Here is a 21,167-nt window from a genome sequence, read left to right as displayed (position 1 = left end):
GCTGAGTAATACTCCATTGTGTATAAATGCCACATTTTTTTTAACAATTCATCTATTGAAGGGCATCTAGGTTGGTTCCACAGTGTAGCTATTGTGAGTTGTGCTGCTATAAACATTGATGTGGCTGTGCACCTGTACTATGCTCTTTTTAGGTCTTTAAATAGGGAAGAGAGACGGGTGGGAAAAGGAGGGAGAAGGGGAATTGCATGGAAGATGAAAGGAGACCCTCATCATTATATAGAATACACATTTAATGTTGTGAGGAGAAAAAAAAGAAGAAGTGTGTCACATTAGATTGGGTAGAGAGATGTAATGGGAGGGGAGTGGGGAGAGGAAGGGAGGTAGGAAGGGCAGAAAATAAAATAGACATTATATTATTATTATTACATTATTATTGCTATATGTATATACGTGACTGTATGACCAATATGATTCTGCAACCTGTACAATCAGAAAAATGAGAAATTACACGCCATTTGATTCAAATGTTTGAATTGTCAAGATCATTTTACTGTCATGTGTAACGAATAAAAAAATAAAAATAATTAAAAAAAGAATTGAGGATATAATAGACACAATCAATTGCTGCCTCCCCTCCCCTTCCCCCCGCCCCCTGCCCCACAGATCTACTTTAATGCTTTTCTAGACTTTGCTCCTTGGCTCCAGGAAGCCTTAGGTCTATTGGCAGTGTATTGTCAAGTAAAACAGAAATTGGCCTGGGCTTTTATTCCCATAGTAGCCCACATACCATTCCTTCTATCCCAGGGGCCCTCACTAGATAATGCCTGTGTCCCTAGACCCTCTCTCTCCTTCAGTCTTAGTGAGCTAACAGCACCCTCTTGTTATTCCTTCTCCAGGTACTATGTATGCCTTAGTGATTCTCTAAAGTGTGCATGTGCTTTAGCCAATTGTAGTTTAATTAAACTAATCTCAAACTGTCCCATAGTGGCATATGAGACATATGGGATGATAATTCATACACTCTCTGTACAGTTCCTTTCAAAATTTATATTTAATGGGTTTGTGTTTGTGGGAGTAAAAAGCAGATCATAAGGAAGTACACAGTGATTTAGGCAATTTCACATGATGATGAGTGTTGTGAAGACTATAAGAGCAAGTGCCTTGGACGTGGGGGTGTCAGAATAATCTCCTCTGAGGAAAGACTGTGGAGATGAAATCTTAGAGAAGAGGAGGCAGATCTGGATAAAAACAGGGTGGGGCATTCTAAGGAGAGGAGACAGCAGAGCGTCCCTACATCAAAGCCCACTGGAAGAGCCCTCAGGCCCAGCACATGAGAGAACATGACATGAAACAAGACTGCAGAGGGGCAAAACAGGCAGACAACTGTGTTATTCAAAGACAAATAAGCCTTTTGAGAAAGCATCATGAAAATTATGTGATCACTTTTCAGTATCACAAAAAGTCTTCTGACATCTATTTGGTGACAGTCCAGAATAAAAGCACAATTTGGGGGACTATTATGCACAATCCCCAAGTTATTACAGATACTACTGGATTTAATATAGATTTATTATTATTGTTGTTGTTGTTACCATTACAGTTGTTATTATTATTATCTGAGACAGATTGATAGATTCATCCTGCTGTCTTTCATTTTCAGCAGTGTAGTGACTGTGTCAATCAGGGGGAGACTGACATTTCTAATTTGTGGGTGACCATGGTATAGTAGCATTGATAACCTAACTTTTAGTCTTGGACCAATCATGATATTACACATATATTCAAAATGATGGTGATTTAAAGAAAGGACAAGGTGGTTCGGAATCATTTGAGCAATGCAAATTCCAGAATTGTTATATTCCCTATAAACAGAGTTGGGATAGAGAAACTCTCAGGAGAAATGCCTTCACTGCAGTCATGCACCACCACCAGTCATAGATTCTGAGAGGGTGGCATTTGAGGTTCACACCTTGGAGCACTCCACCTCTGCTATCCCAGCCTTGCCAGGCTACCTGTGCCCCTGTACTTTTCCAGACATCTCACTCCTATTGTCTCTGTTCCACAGATGGCAGGCTGCTCATCTTTCTCGTTCCTATGTTAGTGTGTTTTTCCTAAGAAGTCATTTCTGCCTCAATAACCAGCTCCATCTCTGACTCATATGTGACTATATCCAACAGGATTCAGGCACAGATGTCCGTTATTTATGGTACACACTTGCTCTTTTTTTCTTATCTTCCCTCAATAGAAAGAAGGCTGCCAGAAGACTGAAAAGATTCTTAATAATTTTTATGAATGTATATCTATTTTCCTGTTTCACCTTTATTAATACAACTCTCTATATTTTTCCTATATGTAATAAAGGTAAAATTATTTACTTTCACGTAATAGAGGTAAAATAATATGCAATATTTTTTAGTGTACTTGATACTCATTATTTTGAAACCACTTTCCTTTATGTTTTGTTGCCTGCAAATCAGAAAATACAAGCATGTTTTTTTCTTTCCTTTTATTCAGGGAAGATACTCAATATCCCCCATATCAATGCCCTGATTTAGCAATTCACTATGGTCTTTTCCCTGTGTAACTATTTATTTTGCAATAAATATCAAATAAATACATAGAATAAGGTTCATTGCAAAACCCTTTTACATTCTTCCCAATTCATCTTCATGTCACTTTAAAGCTTAATTCCGAGACAGAAATTTCTATGCTATATTTTAATCAATCTTTATCGTGTCATGGAAGAAGAAAATATTTTCAAAGACAGAGGGAATCAGGTTATTTTCTTCCCTCCAAGTCCTAGAGATTTAGAATAGCATTATAGTTTGGGTTTGGGAGATGAACAACAAATGAATCCCATCATTCTCCATTCACTGAGTAATCTAGCCCCAAGAAGTCCCCAAGGCCACCAATGTGTTCTCATTAGAGCAGCTATAATGGTGAGTTTCCAATGATCTTCTCTCTGAAGTCTTCAGAAACTGCAGGACTCTTAAAGTTTTCACAAAATCCCCACCTTTCCACTGAGCTCTCTGATTGTCTCCCCTTAACACCCTTCCTGACTCACCGGAGGTCTCTACCTTCTCTTCTTGCCTCCTGCAAATGTTATCCCATCGTAGGTTCTTAAAAATTTTCTCAACTTCCTTCAGATTTTTTTTCTCAAAGTTATCTTTTAAAACATTCTTGGTCGTTTGATCCAAACTCTCCTGCTAAATTTGTTTCCTATTGATTCTGTCACCAATTACCATAAATATAATGGCTTGATACCATATCAATTCTAGAGGGTCTTGTTAGTCTCAAGTCCAGCTGTCAGCAGTGCTGTGTTCCTTTCTAAACATTTTCATCTTCTGGAGGATGCCTAACTGCCTGTATCCTCATTCCCATTTACCATCTTCTGAGGCAGCAACAGAAGCAGCATCTTTAATCCTTTTTGACTCCTCTGATTCATTAAGAAAGACCCTTGGGAGTACTTGGGTCCACTGAAAGGAAACAGGATGATCCCCATCTCCATAGGAGATTATCTGATGGATAAATTATACCTGCTACTTAGCTCTTCTTTGCATATAGTATAACACATCTGCAAGTTCAAGCAATTAACAACTTTTAATACTCGGGTTAGGTCATTATTCCATGAGAGATACTACTCCTCAGCATTTCATGACCATTGTCATTTTCTCTTTAGTTCTTATTGCTATTCAAAACCCTGTTTATTTTTCTTAATTATTCTCTTTGGTTTGTGGTCCCCAACAAAATATCAGTTGCTGAAAGCAAGCTTTTTTCTCTGTATTTTTGGAGAATACTTACTTAGAATAATGTCAAGAATACAGTAGCCACTTAATAAATAATATTTTAAAAAGTAGATTTTAATAAAGTAACAGTTAATTTACCATATGGAAAAAAACATACATACATTTTTTTTCAAGACAGATTATTATTTAATGTGTTTTTAAAAATTCTGGTCACTATTTGCAGAAAAGAATTTCTGATATAATTTTGAATGGGATGAAGAATTTAGTTTGGACTTAGCTGTATTATAATTGCTCTATCATGAGAAACATCTTGAATAAGCATTATTTTTGACCAGAGAGTGATCTCTTTAAGTAAATCATAGGCTCCAGGATTGACCAAGTAATAATCAACCTTTACACAAGTAATAATGTGGAGAAAGCAGTATAAAATATATTTTATATATAAGCCTGTTAAAGATAGATGGCAGGATAGGAACAATAATAATAGTGTAAGAACTAAGAACTTTAGCAGCATAATATATATTTCCATTTTCAATTTCACAGCTAAGTAATTAAAAACACTATATAAGAGATCTGGTTTTTGTTACCAGTTGATTTGAAAAGTCACTGAGTTTCATTTCCTTTTAGACTTAATTGGCCAAAAATGATGCATTTTTAAACCATATTGTTTTGATTTTATCTCTCTGACAGAAATTATCAACAAGAACAAATAAGAAGAAGAACTATTTATTAGCAGCTCACAATTTCAGAGGTCTAGTCCATCGCAGACTCACTCCATTGCCCTGGGCCCAAGATGAGGCAACACATTATGGGGGAACATGTTCGGTGAAGGAAAGTTTCTCCCCTGTGGCTGGGTGAGGAAGTAGAGAAAGAGAAAGCATGTGGCGAGGAAGGGCCACAGGGAAGATACACTTTCAGGTCACATCCTTTAGTGATCTATCTCCTCCAGTCACATCCCACCTGCCTGTAGTTATTACCCAGTGATTTAAACTAAGATGGACAGATAAGTTTATAGGTCTCATGGCCAAATAAGTTTACCTCTAAATATTTCTGCATAAACAGGAATTTTCAGGAAACACCTCATACCCATGCCATTATAGATATTAGTAAACATTCTGCATCCATCACTGCATACATGAAGTTTATATGAACTTCATGTATGCAGTGATGGATGCAGATGTAAATGTTGTCAACAATGTATTTAGATAATAAGAAGAATTAACAAGTTATTTTTAACAGGGAACTCCCACTATAATAGGCCTTAACAGTTCCATAGGACTTAGGAGTCATTTTCCCCAGGAGATGTTCCTCAAGAAGTTTCACCCCTCTAATCAGTCTATATCTGTAGTGTCCATTAGTAGCATTATTCATCATAGAAAATTGTGTCTTACAAAATTCAAATATAACCTTCTGAGGAGTTGATGGGCTCCACCCAGTAGATGGGAATCTACTTGATTCATCTCAGTATCACAGTGGCCAAGAACCTGCCAGGCCATAGGTTATAAATAAATGGACATTAAAAAAAATATTAATTTAACACATTACCGGTCATGGTATTGATCTATGGTACCAAATCCAGTGATGTCAAGCTCATAAGATTATGACACATCCCCTTTTTACACACACAAACAGTGTATTTAGATGAGAGAGCCATTGAGAGAGCTTCTCCTCGAAAGCAACACAGAATGAAACTAATTCCTACCAGCATATTTTACATCCCTGTGGAGTATTGTCTTTTCAAGGCCAAACATTCTTAGATCTTTCTGCTTATTCTAAAACAAGGATAGTGGAACTCAATTACACTTCTCTAAAAGAGGGACAATGCCCAATACAAGGGGATCTTTTTCTATGATGCATTCATGGCCAGCTAATATTGCTACACATATGCAAAACATTGCAGAATAGCTAAACATGTGTGCTTTTTTATCTTAATAATGGTGTGTTTCCTTGACACATTTTTCTTCTTAATATGTACTGCATCTATTGATTTTCTTGCCCTTGGTGTGTCCATAACGAGTCCTTGTTTTACTGTTTTCTGGCAATTCATTCACTCTGGCTAACACATATTGAAGGAATGGCTACTTTGTGTGAGCACTCTTATCCTTGAAGGATGGATATATTAGAAATTTAAGTTAGACAAAATTATATTATGAATTAATATGAAAATAATTTTCAAGACACAAGATATCACAGGCATTTGCATGGTCTTATAAAGTATTGGTTCAAAACATGTGGTATGGTCCATGCTGCAATATTAGTATGAAGTTTAGAATACCAAAACACTTTAAAACCTAAAAAAAAAGCTTTAGTAAAAACATAAGAACACATAGGATATAGACTTGAAGATTATTATATCTGAATGAACGATGATAGACTCAAGAACAAAAATCTTGGTAAGGTCACTGAACTAAGGAGGGTCACACAGCCTGGAATATCAGAACAACAACAACAACAACAACAAAAAAAAAACAAAGTAGCTCATGCAACTGCATTTTCCCTTAACTGTTTTGGTATAAATTATATAAATGATGCATACATACACAAATTCTAAAAGAATTTAGAAAGAACACATGTTTCAAATTTAATGTAAATAAATTGGCCAAAAATTTCTGGATATAGAATACTAGTTTTATATCTATACCTTGTTATTTATACAATATATCTGTCCATTGTTGGTTGCATAACAATGTAAATATACATAATACTGCTAAAATTTGCATTTAAAAAGTTAAAATGTTGATTTTTTATATCTTGTATAGAGACAAAATTAAAGTCTATGGAATAACAAATATATTGAAATTGATATCAATATGCTTCCTCAAGTAGGGCTCAGATATTTTAGAAAACTACAAAATATCATCACCATATGATGCACATTGTAGATATACAATGTGGAAATCACTAGTTAATTAATGCAGACTAGTTACTTGGAATCATTTGGAAAAAAACTAAATGCATTAAAAAATGTTAAACATTAATTAATGCATTAGATTCAGTTATTAAGAGTAATATTTTTTGTTCTAACTTGAATATCTCTATTATTAAGGTTACTATGTTCAGCAGTATTCTGATGCCATGCATTAGATAAAATAGTACATTATTTTGCTTTTTAAAAAATATTTTATAACTTATAAAGGCTTTCCATTGCTCTTTAAACATTAAGTGTAATTAAGCATTATGATTTATATAATTAGCTGATAAAAGCTTATGATATTATAATATATCATTATATGATACAATAAATAATTCAATGTCTTATAAACATTAAATATAATAAAATAATGCATGTTTTATAGATGTACTTACATTTGGATTTTTACAAATATTATTGATTTATAACTTAAGGCATATATATGAACATGCCTATAGCAAAGTATTTCTTGGTCAAGACAAAAAATTATCAAATAAATAAATTTTAAAAACTACCCTTTCTTGATTTATTTCATTCAATAAATTAATTTATACTAATGTCATGTGTTTATATTTAGGAAAAAAATCTTGCCATATCTACTCAGAAATGTTAGGAAGGCTTATCAAAGTGAAATATCAGTACAAACATCAATTTTATTTTCTCATGTCTAATAAAAAAATATAAAAATATTTATCTCTTCCTAAGTATTTATGCACTAGAAGTTTTGATGAGACTCTTCCTTTAAGAATAGTTTTAAACTGTTCTCTACACTCAAATGTGGAAAATTTTAGATAATATTGGCTTTTCATGCTTTTTATTTAATAACAGCAAGAGGAATCATAAAAAGAAGCTATATGGCTGGAACAAATGGAAAGTATTTCTGAGAAATTGCAATTATCCTTGATTTTTTATTTATTCTAATCTACTACAAGGTGATAAATTTGACAAAAAGTCTTTTTAATGGTTTTTGTGCATGAAGAACTAGTTTTCATTCTCTTAATGAAGTGTCTCATCATCCACTCTTTTCCTGTCTAGTGGTCTGAGGCATGGCTACTACAAAGACTTCTGTCTCCACTGAAAATCAATGCTTCAAAAATTTATTATGTACTTTGTGCCAGAATTGTTTCACATTTACTTCTATATAATAAGCATTATACAAAAATATAAACATGAAATTATAAAGTCATAATGTGTATTCATATATTATGGTGTAGTGTAATACTTTTGAAATAAATTAGAATTTATTTAATGTTAACACTGCCCAAGTAGACTCAAAAGGAGAGCATTTGTCTTGAATCACATACTTGATATATGTATGTCATTAATTTGACTATAGCTAGTATATTCTTAACACAAGTATTTAGTTTATCTCTGTATATTTTTTTTTCTTATTTTCAGTTAGGTTTTAATTATATCCACATCACCTACAGTTTTTCTTAACAGCATAAAGTCATTCATCTTTCATTGGCCACCCTGCTTAGGATATAAACACACGCAGTCTATAGAGTACATAATTGCAAACCAATGAAAGTATTCTAAAACTGACCCTCTTTCTTCACAAGTTGCTATATACTTTTTTTTCTTTCTTTTGTCTCTCAGGAGTGCTCCTCAGAGACTGAAGTAATTCATATTTTCATTTCTTATCAGATTTTCAATAAAAGTAAATTTGGATATGATTTAAAACTCTTTAAGAAAAAAATAGACCAGGGGCTGGGGTTGTAACTCAGTGGTAGAGTACTCACATAGTACATGTGAGGCACTGGATTTGAGCCTTATCACCACATTAAAAATATAATTAAATATAGGTATTTTGTCCACCTACAACTAAGAAAATCACATTTATATGTATATATGAAGAAAAACTAATGATCCAATCTAATGAAAGGATACATTTTAGATGATGTCCCTTCATCAATCCTTTATATATTCTGCCCATTTTCCAAAACTCTGTAATTTCTTGGAAACTTTGTGTCAACATAAACTTCATTGAACAACATCCTCAACTTTTTTCTTCTTCAATTTTCCCGGTTCTTCTAAAATAAATAATTTTCCCATAGTTAACAATAATCAAAAATCTTGTTTAATAATGTTATTGACATATATCTTCCTACATTCACTGCCATATTTACTGTAAAATACCTTCTAAAGGTTACTTCCCCATTACACACTCACTGGTAGCATTTCATGGTCTGAGTTTCAATCTACAATACTCTGTCTAAACCAGAGGAGGTTTTCACCTTCTGGATTCTCTTCCCCTTATAATTGCTTCTTGTTTTAATTAGCCTTTTATCTCTGTCCCACAAATACTCAACAAGAACACCTTAAAGAAAGGAAAATTTATGTGAGGTTCACAGTTTCAGAGGTCTCAGTCCATAGATGGTCAATTCCTTGCTCTGGGCCCAAGGTGAGGCAGCATATCATGGGGGGAAGGGTATGGTAAAAGAATCCTGCTCTTCTCCTTGCACTAAGGAGGCAGAAGGTGGGGAAAGGAAGATGTACCCTTGCAGGGCACATTCCAGTCATATGTCTCCTCCAGCCATGCCCAACCAGCTTACAGTTACCATCTAGTCCTTTCAAACTAAGATGAACTTAGGTTTCAGATCTCCCAATCCAATTACTGTACCTCTGGACATTGCTTCATTAACAGAGGAGTTTTGTAGCAATAACTCATATCCAAACTATAACACTTCTCAAAGGAATTCTTAAAGGAAAGATGTGTTCTCTTTACTCTCAACTCTTTTTTTGGGTCTAGACAAAGAAGAAATTCACTATATTACTCTCAGCTTCAAAATTTCTGTTTCCCCCTTTGACTTCATCACAAGGGAAAGAAGTGAGCATTGACAGTAAGTTCTGTAGGTCCTGCATTTGTTTCCAATTTAGTAGAAAAACAATATGCTTTGTTTCTAGGCAACATTAGTAGATGGCTAATTATTAATAACATATCTCATTGGCATGCCAGATTTCAGCACATACCTCTTTTAGGAAATATATTTGGATTATATCAATAAATTGTATACAAATATATATACATAGATATAATGTGTCTTAAAATTTATAAATTTAATATTTTTCATCAAGAGTAATTGATCTGCAAATTTTAAAGATAGTTTATTTTAGTATATGTTGACAATTCCCATTATCTTAAGCTAACATAAATAATAGTGCCCAATTTATTTTGCAACTTATTTAGTTGCACTATATAAGAGGGGATAGAATGGCTATCACCTGGAGTTCCTGCTTTAACTCTCATGTGACATGGAATACCTTCTTCATTCACTGGTTAGAGTGGATGACTCTCAATAACAATGTATTTAGTGTTCAAAAACAGACTGCTTAGAAGAACAGAAATCTCATGTCATATATCAGGGAAAATAGGGGTGAGGGTTTCCTCAGTGGTAGATCACTTGCCTAACATGCATTAGATCTTGGGTTTAATCCCCTGCACCACAAAAAAAAAAAAAAAAAACGGGAGGGATATAAGATCTTTCATGTGCATATGTTCCTGCCCTTTCTACATTATCCATATTATATTTGGCCTTTAAATCTGCAATTTAGGTTAGGTTGTTGTTGGGTTTTTTTTTTTTTTTTAGAAGTGTGATGGCTTTGAAGACACAGAATACAGAATCAACGGTCTTCATGTCTGTCACGCTCTCCTTTGCTTTATTACAAACGTGTCTCTTGGCTTTAGCCAGCCACTTATGACACTTATACAGACAGCAAAAATGATCTAGGATTTCATCATGCACTGATAAGCCAAAAAATGGAATGTAATTTAATTCAGCTAAGAAACCTGGAATGAAAAGTTATTTAGCCAGATATTAAAAAAGTAGACTTTTGAAAATTTAAAATAAGACAACCAGAGAAGTTGTAAGTATATGTGAAAATGTTTAGATTTACACAAGTCACTATCTATAGCAGATAGGTGAGATGCTAGTTTCTTTGCTCAGTATGAAGCTCACAGAATCTTTTTTGCTGTATTAGAATAGGTGATTTCCATGCCAAAAATTAATTAAAGTTTAAATATTTGAAGGAGTGGTGATTAGGTTTTCTCTAATAAAAAAATTACCTGTCTTGGGATCAATAGAGAAATAAGGTTGTCCCTGAAGAATGCTCTAAACAACTCTGGCACTGTTTCCATAGGTCGGGTCATCTGCATCCGTGGCCTTGACCTGGAGCACATATGCACCTGGAAAATAAGAGAGTGTGATTCTAGCTTTCTTCCTGTACAGAGTTGAAAACCATTTCTATAATTTGCTGCACACTGTTTTCCTTTGGAATTTGGCATTTCTCATGGATGTCATGAGATATTATGCCACTGAAGAAAATTTAACTGTTACCATCAAAACATCATATAACAATACATCAGAACCACAGTGAGATATCACATCACCCTATTACAAATGGCTAGTATCAAAAAGACTTAGAGGCTAACAAGAGCTGGTGAAGATGGGAAAAAACAGAACTCTTGCTCAATGCTTGATAAAATGCACATTAGTACATCCATTTGGGAAATTAGTGTGAAAGATCCTCAAAAATCTTATAACAAAACAACTTTTTGAACCAGTGGTTCTAAGAGAAATATATCTAAAGAAAATGAAATCAGAATGTGGAAGTCCATCTGCATTCCTCTGCTCATTGTGGCACTATTCACAATAGCCAAGAAATGGAAACAACCAAAGTGTTGCTCAACTGATGAGGAGATTAAAAAAAATGTTACAAAGAGGATAATAATCTGCCCCAGAAATTAAACCCTGTCCCTTGTGGCAGCATGGATGGAACTATAGATCATTATGTTAAATGAAATAAGCCAGGCACAGAAAGACAAGTATTGCATGATATCACCTATGTATGGAATCTAAACATTTGATATTATAAAGGTGGAGAGTGATATGGTGGTTCACAAAGGCTGGGGAAGTCAGAGTCGTGGAGAATAGGGGAAATGTTGATGAATATTCTGAGTAACAAGAGGAAGAGCAAGATGCTCTGGTGTGGTACTGCATCTAGGGGACTATAGATAACAATAACATATAATCTAAAAGCAAGAAAAAAGTATTTTTAAGGTTTCCATCATAAATAAATAATAAATATTTGAGGAGATTCATTAATTTGATTTAAACATTTCACAATTTTTACATGTGTCAAAGGATAACACAACATATCATTAATATATATAATTGCTATATTTTCACATATGAGTTAAAATAAATTTAAAAATGTGGAATCATAGAGCTGTTCTTCAAATAGCACATATTTTAAACATCTATTTTGAAAGTTAAGTCCATTTCCAGTAGATAGATCATTGAACTGAAAGTTGTCAAGGTAGTATTATTGATTTCTACACTAAAGAAAACATGGACACCACTTATATTAGCGCATCTGCTTACTGTGGATGCTTTAATTTCATCATTAGAATATCAATAGCTAAGCTAAAAGGTTTAGAGGCTTACTGAACTTTAGAGGTTAAGTGATTTGCAATTTCAGGTTACAAATCAGCAACTGCATACACGCATTAGGAAGCCTTTAATTAGAAAAGAATACTTGAAAAATTGAAAAACCATATTTAATTGCAGTGTCAAATAGCTACAGAACTCCTCTTAGTCTCAAGACTAAATTAAACTGAGGGTTCATTGGCATTGAAAAACACTGAAGACAGTCCAAATTATCTGCAGCTTTACTCCTTTTTTTTTAAATTGAGAATATTATTTAAGTACTAAAGGGAAGTTGGAGAAAATTTTTCTGTATTTTTCTCTTATCTACTTAAGCACATTCATAAATCAGTCTTCAAGAACTTTTTAAGTACTGCTTCCCAATGTCTTCTTCAACATTGTTATTCTTAAATGAGTAAAAAAAAAATCAAAGATATCATACATAACTTGTAAAAAATTATATTTTGCTTTTAATTAGAAATATCTGCTAAGCATACACACACACACACACACATATGTATATGCTGAGCAGGGATATGTATATATATATATATTGTGTGTGTGTGTATGTGTGTGTGTGTGTGTGTGTGTATGTGTGCATCCTAAGTTTTACTGTGCACTCTATCCCTTGGAGGCATTCAGAGTAGTTGCTGTATTTGGGGAAAGCACAGTTGGCCCTTTCCATTCAGTTATTTATTTAGCCTTTTCTCTCAAGTTGGTACCAATTTGAACTTTGAATAAACTAAGTCTTATAATGTCTAAAGGAATGAATCCACTCTTCACCATTATTTTTTTAAAAAGAAAAGTATTAGAGATTAGAGTAAGAAATGCTAACTTTCCCTGGGCACAGTGGAGTGTACTTCAAATCCCAGCTCAGTAAGAAACTGAGGCAGGTGGATTCCAAGTTCAAAACCAATCTCTGCCTCTTAACAAGACTTTGTCTCAAAATACAAAATAGAAGAGCTGAGGGTATTGTACCACAAAACAAAAAATCAATAATAAACAAATAAATAAAAATTATAAAATAAATGGCAACTTTTTGTAGATATTCAATATCAAATGCTTTTGCTTAATATGCTTTGGTATATTCTATCAGCAAATGAAAAACATGTTATAGCAGCCTTTCCCAGGGCAAGAAACTTCTAGAAAGAAAGGAGGAATATATTGCTAAGTAGATAAGAGTGATGAGTAGTATTTTCCATCACCAGCACCAACATTTCCATGCCATCAATAGTTGCATTAATCATACCACTAATCATAATGAAATCATAATTACACACATACACACACACACACACACACACACGAAATTTCATTATTGATTAGTGTTTGCTTCTGTGAATCACTATGTTCCTGTCTTAAGGAGTCATCAAAACTGGTCTTTGCTCAATGTTGTAGATATGAACATTTTATCAAGAATAAATTTTCCTCTCCTCAACAGTGATTTTTACTCTCAGATTCATTACCTATATTTCTTTACCATACATGTGTTTTATAGAAAAGCCTATCAATTTTAAATATTACCCCAATCCTAAATATGAAATTGCAGTTTGAGAGGTGTGAATTGTTCTACTGTATAGGTATATTTGAACTTAAAATATTTTTTAATAAGTAGCAAATAAAAATATTTAACAAAATATATATATGTAGTAATAAATTTAATAAAAGTTTGCCAAACCTATACCACATGCAATATCAAAGAGGAATACAAATATAATCTTGTCTTTCTTTTTACGTGTCTGTTTTTAATGTTAATATGAACTTCCAATAAACATGTTGAAGAATTTTTTTTTCTTGAAATCTAATATTAAAATCTTGTGTGAATCATTTATAAAGTTTGTCACTTAAAAGAGTGAGAGTACTTCATTAATACATATAAGTAGCAGAGATTTTTCATTCAATCCTATTAGTCACATGATAGCAAGAATACATGTTTCTCTACTTGAAGCACATTATTAAAAAGAGCTGTCTGTTCAATTTCAGAATAGGTGAGTCCTGGCTTGCTATGTCAACTTTCCCATGCTTTTCTCTATACTAACACAAAAAACAAAACTTTCACGTTGTTTCATGTTTCATGTTGTTAAGAATTCTCAGTTAGAGGGCTGGAGCTGTAGCTCAGTGGCAGAGTGCTTGCCTAGAGTGTGTGAGGCACTGAGTTTGATCATTATCAGCCCCCCCCCCAAAATAAAATAAAATAAAGGCATTCTGTTCATCTAGAACTATAAAAAATTAAAAAAAATAATTCTCAGTTAAATTTAAGGAATATTTATGCTTCTAAGCAAGACTACCTTCTTCAGTGCTAAACTCGCACACCAGTTGTTCTTAACATTATTAATTACTAAATGCCCAGGAAGTAGAAAAACATTGTGGATTTGAGGTGAAGGCATTTAGTGTGCAATAGGGAAATAATATACTAATCAATGATTTGCACTGAAAATGGAGGGGTCTTCTATGTTGACAACAGCCTGGAATTTATTTCCTATGCCTCAAATTCAAATACAATAATACAACATTCTAACTGCAGTGCAGAGAGAATGTAGTTCACAGACAAAACATTACTTTATAAATGGTTGCAGATAGTATGCAAAATGTTTGAGGCAGAGTATCAAATCACTTCAAGTTCACTTTACACTACCCTAATCATTACAAATTTAATAGTGTATTTTTAGTAATAGTTAAGCCAACCCTAACATATACATATAAAACAAAGAGCAACAGAAAAATTGAACATGGAGTTGTATTATACAATAATGAAGAAAGAAAATGCATCAGGGAACCCAATTGAGAGAAACTGAACTAAGTAAGTGTTCCCTAACATCTAAATGATCATATTTAGAATTCATTTGAGATCCAATTTGGATGTGGCATTAGTAAGACTATGATAAACAATAACAACAACAAAATACTAAAGGCTGGGGTGTCTTAAACAACAGAAAGCAATGTTCTCACATTTCTGGAGGGAAGAAGTCTAAGACCAAACTGTAAAATTTTTTTTTCTGGTAAGACTTTTCTTCTTCCCTTCCAGATGGCCACTTTCTCACTCTGTCCACATGGTCTTTCCTTTGTGCTCATGTGAACTGGGAGAGCTCTGCCATCTCTCCATCTCTTCATCTTCATATAAGGTGACCAGATCTATCAGTTTAGGGCCCCACCCTTATGACTTCATTTATGCTTAAGAACTCTTGAAATGCTGTGTCTTGAAATACACATGAATAGTTTGGTATTGGACATATAAATTTAGGGGTGGATTACAATTCAGAATAAAATTGAGGAATGTTTTCTATAGTGATCAGGAAAAAATATTTGAGAAAAATAATTTATATGGACAAATGAATAAAATGAGGTAAAATTTTTGTACTTTTTTCTAGTTCATGTCTTTTTTTAAGAAAGGAGAGAGAGAGAGAGAGAGAGAGAGAGAGAGAGAGAGAGAGAGAAAATCTTTTTTGTAGATGGACACAACAAAATGCTTTTATTTTTACATGGTGCTGAGAATCAAACCCGGGTCCTGCCTGTGCTAGGTGAGAGCTGTACTGCTGAGCCACAGTCCCAGCCCTAGTTCATTTCTTTAGCAAATAAAATTCTATATCCTTATTGTATACAGAGTGATGTTTAAAACATTTGCATACACTATGGAGTAGCTAAATTGAGTTACTTTTAATATGCATTACTTGACATACTTATCAATCTTTGGGTTAAAAAAACCTTAAAATTTGTACTAATTTCATTAGTGATTTTCAAGTATATAATACAGATAGTTTCTGACTTAGTGACAATTCAACTTAAGACTTTTTGTTTTAGTTTCAAAATAATATGAAATTTGTGCATACATTCATTTTACAGTCAGTAAAAACCATACTTCAAATTGTGAAATATGCTCTTTGCCTGAGCTAGTGATACACAGTAGATAGGACACCCCCTTAGTAATCTCAGAAGCATCAACAGCAGGCAACAGCTCCCACAGGCAACCATGTGACCAAGAGGGTAAACCACCAATGCTCTTTTTTGGATATAGGTATAACGAATTAAATAAAATATTCAGCACTTTCTTATAAAATAAGTTCATGTTGATTTCACCCAACTCTAACCTAACATAATGGTTCTTAACATGTTGAAAGCAGGTTTAGGCTCAACTGTGATTTTTGTATGTTGAGTGTATTATTCAATACTTAAATTATTTTCAAATCACAATGCTTTCATTGTATGTAAATCCACCTGTACATTGTTATTAATTACAGTCACTGTGTTGTACAGTACATCTCCTGAATATATTCAACCTGAGATTTTGACCAAGAACTCCACAATCCCCCTCTTCCCAGCTCTTGGGAACCACCATTCTACTCTCGGCTTCTATGAGGATTTTTGAAGAAAGTTTATTCCACGGAGAGACAAACTCTAGGGCTAAGTCACATTAAATGTGCTGAGGGATCCAGGAAGCACTGAGCCACACTCACTGGGGATAACAAATGACACAGAAGGAATAATAGAGAAAATGAATGTGTATGGCTTTCCAAAGCCATTGTTAGGCCTATCCTACTTCTCCAACACGTCATGTCATTGTCTTTGTCTCATTATAACTCATTGTACCGTCTAAGTACCCAATTATCCCTGTTTCAGCTTTCTTTTATATAAAATATAGAAACATGCACACATTCTCAAACCTTACTTTGCTCACTCAAATCTTAAGTAGACATCCTACAAAAGCACAAAAAAAATTCTTCTGATTTTTAACTAATATTTACTTAGTGAGTACTCATTTTAGAAGTTTCTGTTTATTGTCTCTAACACAAATAATTCTGAAATTGGAAAATTCTTATCCATTGGCACAGCTCAGTCTAAAGGCATTTGAATTCAAACATATCAATATCCATTGTCAAGTTGTTCTACAAAGGACTATACTAATTTACATTTTGGCCAATGTATGATTTCTAGCATTCTCATCAGTTCTCATATGCAGTTGTGTTTTGACTGCACTTTGGTAGTCCATCACCTTATCTTTATTGTTATTTCTATCTTGTGTATGCGTTAGATACACACACACACACACACACACACACACATGCACACACACACACATATATAAATTGGTATCATATTCTTAATCATCTGTCCTTTACACATTATGTTATATATTAATCGGCAAATTGGTCATATATTTTCTAGCTTATTTTTATTTATTTTTTTACCTTTAGTTTTTTATTTTATCTTGGTTCGTGATTTTTGTGGAACACCCTTTTTTGGTTTGTTTGTTTTTCCCTTTAGCATTACTAGGGGTTTAATCAAGGGATATTTTATCACTGAAATACACCCCAACACCCCTCCATTTTAAAATTTTGTTACAGAGTCTTGATAAGTTGCCAAGATTGGCCTCAAACTTGTGATCCTCCTGCCCCAGTCTCTCAGGTTGCTAGAATTAGGTGTGAGCCACCACAACAGGGTTCATGAAACTAGGTTGTACTAATTAGAACTTTTTATGCATATATGTTAACATATTGTGTGTGCATGTACATTACATACATACTTTAATATATTATGCTTTGTCCCTGGTGAGATTAAGTTGTCTTTATTGTCTCTTCTTCATAATTTCTATCACAGTGTATATGGGTTCTGGAACACAGAAAAGACTAGTCACTTTCTTTCACAATGGAACCACATAGGCCTTGCTTCTGCTTGCATATGTCTTGTGATAATTATTTTTATTTATTTGACTAAGTTAAGAGTGATATCATCAGTATCTGAAAGTAATTATAGTATCTCTACTGTCTGCATTTCATAACACAGGAATTGAAGGTCAATGCTAATATCACTGTCTTTGATACTACCACAGATGACTGTAGCAAGACAATGGTAGATTGCAGTCATATTAATTCACAACTTCAACTGAAGTAGTCATTAATTTGTTGGTGCATGAATTTATCCTTTCAGTCAACATACATTCTATTGTATCTACAGATATCACTTTTAACATACAAGAAAGCATATTGCATAAACATATATTCTGCCAATGCCACTTTTAGCATGAAAATTTTATATTCTGCATATTATATTACTTGCATTTTGTGTACTTAGTAAATAAGTACATAAACTTGCTAGAAATGCATAGACAATTTAAGTGTATTAAATCTAACATACAGTTTCTATAAAATTTTTCTTTAAAATATCCCCAATGTATAGGAATATTCTATTCATCAAATACATCCTTTGCTGTTTATCATTCTGAGACTGCCTAAATCCATTTGCATCCTCACCACTATGAAGTAAAAAGCATCTCAAATGCTTGGGGAAAGATTAGATTTATCAAGAGGTGCATCATATCTTTGTTTTTTGTTTTTTTACTTTTGCCTTAGGTACATTGTATTAGAACATTGTAAATGTTCTAGACATATAATAGGATGTATGGAATGATATACATTCTGACACTTATTCAGCTAACATTTGAAAAGAAAAAATACATAAAATTGAAAAACCATGAATTTTATTATCTAGAAAAGTGTATGTAGTATATACTATTTAAATACATGTAATATAACACAGAAATTTATGTTTTTTTCTATTTTCATCACCTATAGGCTAACAAAGTTTAACACTAACATGAGTGATGAGCTCTTCCCTTAATATTAAATTCTCACCTGAATTTTATTTTCTATGTATTAGACAAAGTGACTTTGGGACGTATTTTTAAAATATAATAAAATACAAAAAAGTAGACTATAATAAAATTGGCCCACTATATATACTTGAATTTAGAAGTACTCTAATTAAATGGAAATGTGATCTTATGAAAGTTGTTATAATGATAATGTAATTTCAGTGCATGTGTAGTACTAGAGATTAAATCTAAGACCTCACACATGCCAAGCAAGTGCTCTACCACTGAGCTACATACCTTTATTTTTATTTATTTATTTTTAATTTTGGGACAGTGTCTCAGTAAAGTACAGCTGAATTCCAACTTGCAGTCCTCCAGCCTGTTTCCTGGATTGCTGTGATTACAGGCATTTGCCATCATATCCAGTGAAAATACAATAAAATATGAGAGAGAGAGAGAGAGAGAGAGAGAGAGAGAGAGAGAGAGAGAGAGAGAAAGCATTCCCTAAACTGTCCATACACTAGCACTATTTCTATCACCCACTCTTCCATGCATGCAAAAGTAGAATTCTGTGGAATCAATAGGCTCAAGTTTAAACTACGTAATTTTTTAAAAATTTTTTAACAATGATTATTTCAGGATTGTATACGTGACTCATTTCAAGCCAACAAAACTCAAAGAGCTAGGTGCTGGGACTTTCTAGAAAATGTTCTCTTTATTTTTTTCTCTAGAAATAGGTGTGTGGATGTCTGAAATTGATAGTCTTTTAGAACACCTTGGGAAGAACTTGAATGGAAAAAGTCAATCAGAAGAGGACATAACCCTAGAATTACAAGAATGGAAATAAAGTTTGTTTTTTTTGTTGTTGTTGTTTTTTTTTTTTGTTTTGTTTTTACTAATGATGCCTGAAGCTCAACCATCAACACTTTCTATAATTTGAGACCAGAAACCATTTTTTAAATGCTACTTTAGACTTTGACTTAGATTTTCTGTTACTTCTACACAAACAATATTTTGCAAGTTATTTAAACCCTATTGGCCGCTTTTACCTCAGAATGGAAGTATAAACTGTCCAGTCTTCATTGAACTCATTAATGCAATAATTCATGTAAAAATATGAAAAACTCTTAAGTGTAATAACTGGCACATAGAGAAAGCTTATCACGACAGTTGTCACAGTCCTTTAGCATTGCAATGAAAGCATAGAGTCTTCCTCTATTTCCAGTAATTTATTGTATAATTTGAGATGGAATTCTATCAGAACTCCTCTCACAATAACTTTTCTATTACTGCAGCATTATCTTTTGGGTACAGGATTTTAAACATATCACTGCTCTTTCCAAAACCAGGCCCAGGCATAGCTGTAGTGTGAACATCAAGACAGTGTGATTTCTGTTTTCCATTCTGAAATTTACCTAGTCAGCACCTCCAAACTCGATCTATAGGACATTTGTGTTTTTCTGCTGTCCAACAAAAGTTAGAACTTGGCTGCTTAATTTTGGAGACTAACAAGTCTGAATTGCTAAGAATTGGAAATTTTGTGTTACACTTTGACAGTGTGATGTCACTGACAGTTCACCTTAATTAAAATCCTGGTTCCCCTGAGACTCCAAATATCTGTTCAGAATTTAGAACTCAAAACAGCACTGCTTCAGCTTTCAGGTACTGCTTCCAATCAACTCAGTTTGCTCTCAAGAGAGAAAGGTGCTCCTCATGTTTCCTGGTCTCTTTGAAGGCATTTAATTTGGAGGTCCCAATCTTTCTTCATGTTATTTCACTTTATGGTTTCCTTAACATCATCAGTTAACCTTTTATATAAAATCACATTTAGCTCCCTACCTGGAAAGGTTTCTGTGCTGTAGACTTTTACTCTAAAGCTGTATGTTCTACTCCTTAATCTCATTCCTATTAGGTGCTAGGTGCTAGACCTTGGTCAACATCCATAGTTTTCAGTTGTTTCAGAAGCAAAATTGCCAGTAACTAGAACAAGATAAGTCTTGATTGTATTCTAGAATGACTTTTTTTTTAGAACTTATTTTTCAAATTCATTCCAGTCTATTATTAGTGAATCATTGATAAAATATGTCCCTCCTATCTGATATTATTTTTAATTAAAATATTAGTTTCTCATCTAGATCATAGTATTGCATTTTTTAATAACCCCAAAGCTGCTTGTTTAGTACCTAGCATCAATTCTGTGTAATTCAATCACACTTGTCTTTTATGTAAAAATGTAAATTTGACTTTGTCCTCAGCAGTATCTCAGATGTTCTTGTGAACTGCCTCTCCCAACACCTCCAGGTTCATCTCTCGCTAAGGACTCGTGTTTATGCTTCCTCTGTAAGATAACAGTTTCCTAAGAGATAGTGCTGCTCCATATTCTGCTATGGATTCATGCTGTTGTTGATGTTAGAAATATTTTTTTTGCCTACTTCAAAGACTGGATCAGTAGCTCCTCTTACAGAAACTCACTTCCTATATGTTCAGAATGTCTTGGTTCCTGTCTATCCTTCCCCTACTGTGTCTTCCACCAGTCA

The sequence above is a fragment of the Callospermophilus lateralis genome (genome assembly GCF_048772815.1).
Source record: "Callospermophilus lateralis isolate mCalLat2 chromosome 11 unlocalized genomic scaffold, mCalLat2.hap1 SUPER_11_unloc_3, whole genome shotgun sequence".
Taxonomy (NCBI): domain Eukaryota; kingdom Metazoa; phylum Chordata; class Mammalia; order Rodentia; family Sciuridae; genus Callospermophilus; species Callospermophilus lateralis.
Note: the sequence above shows the minus strand (reverse complement) of the source record.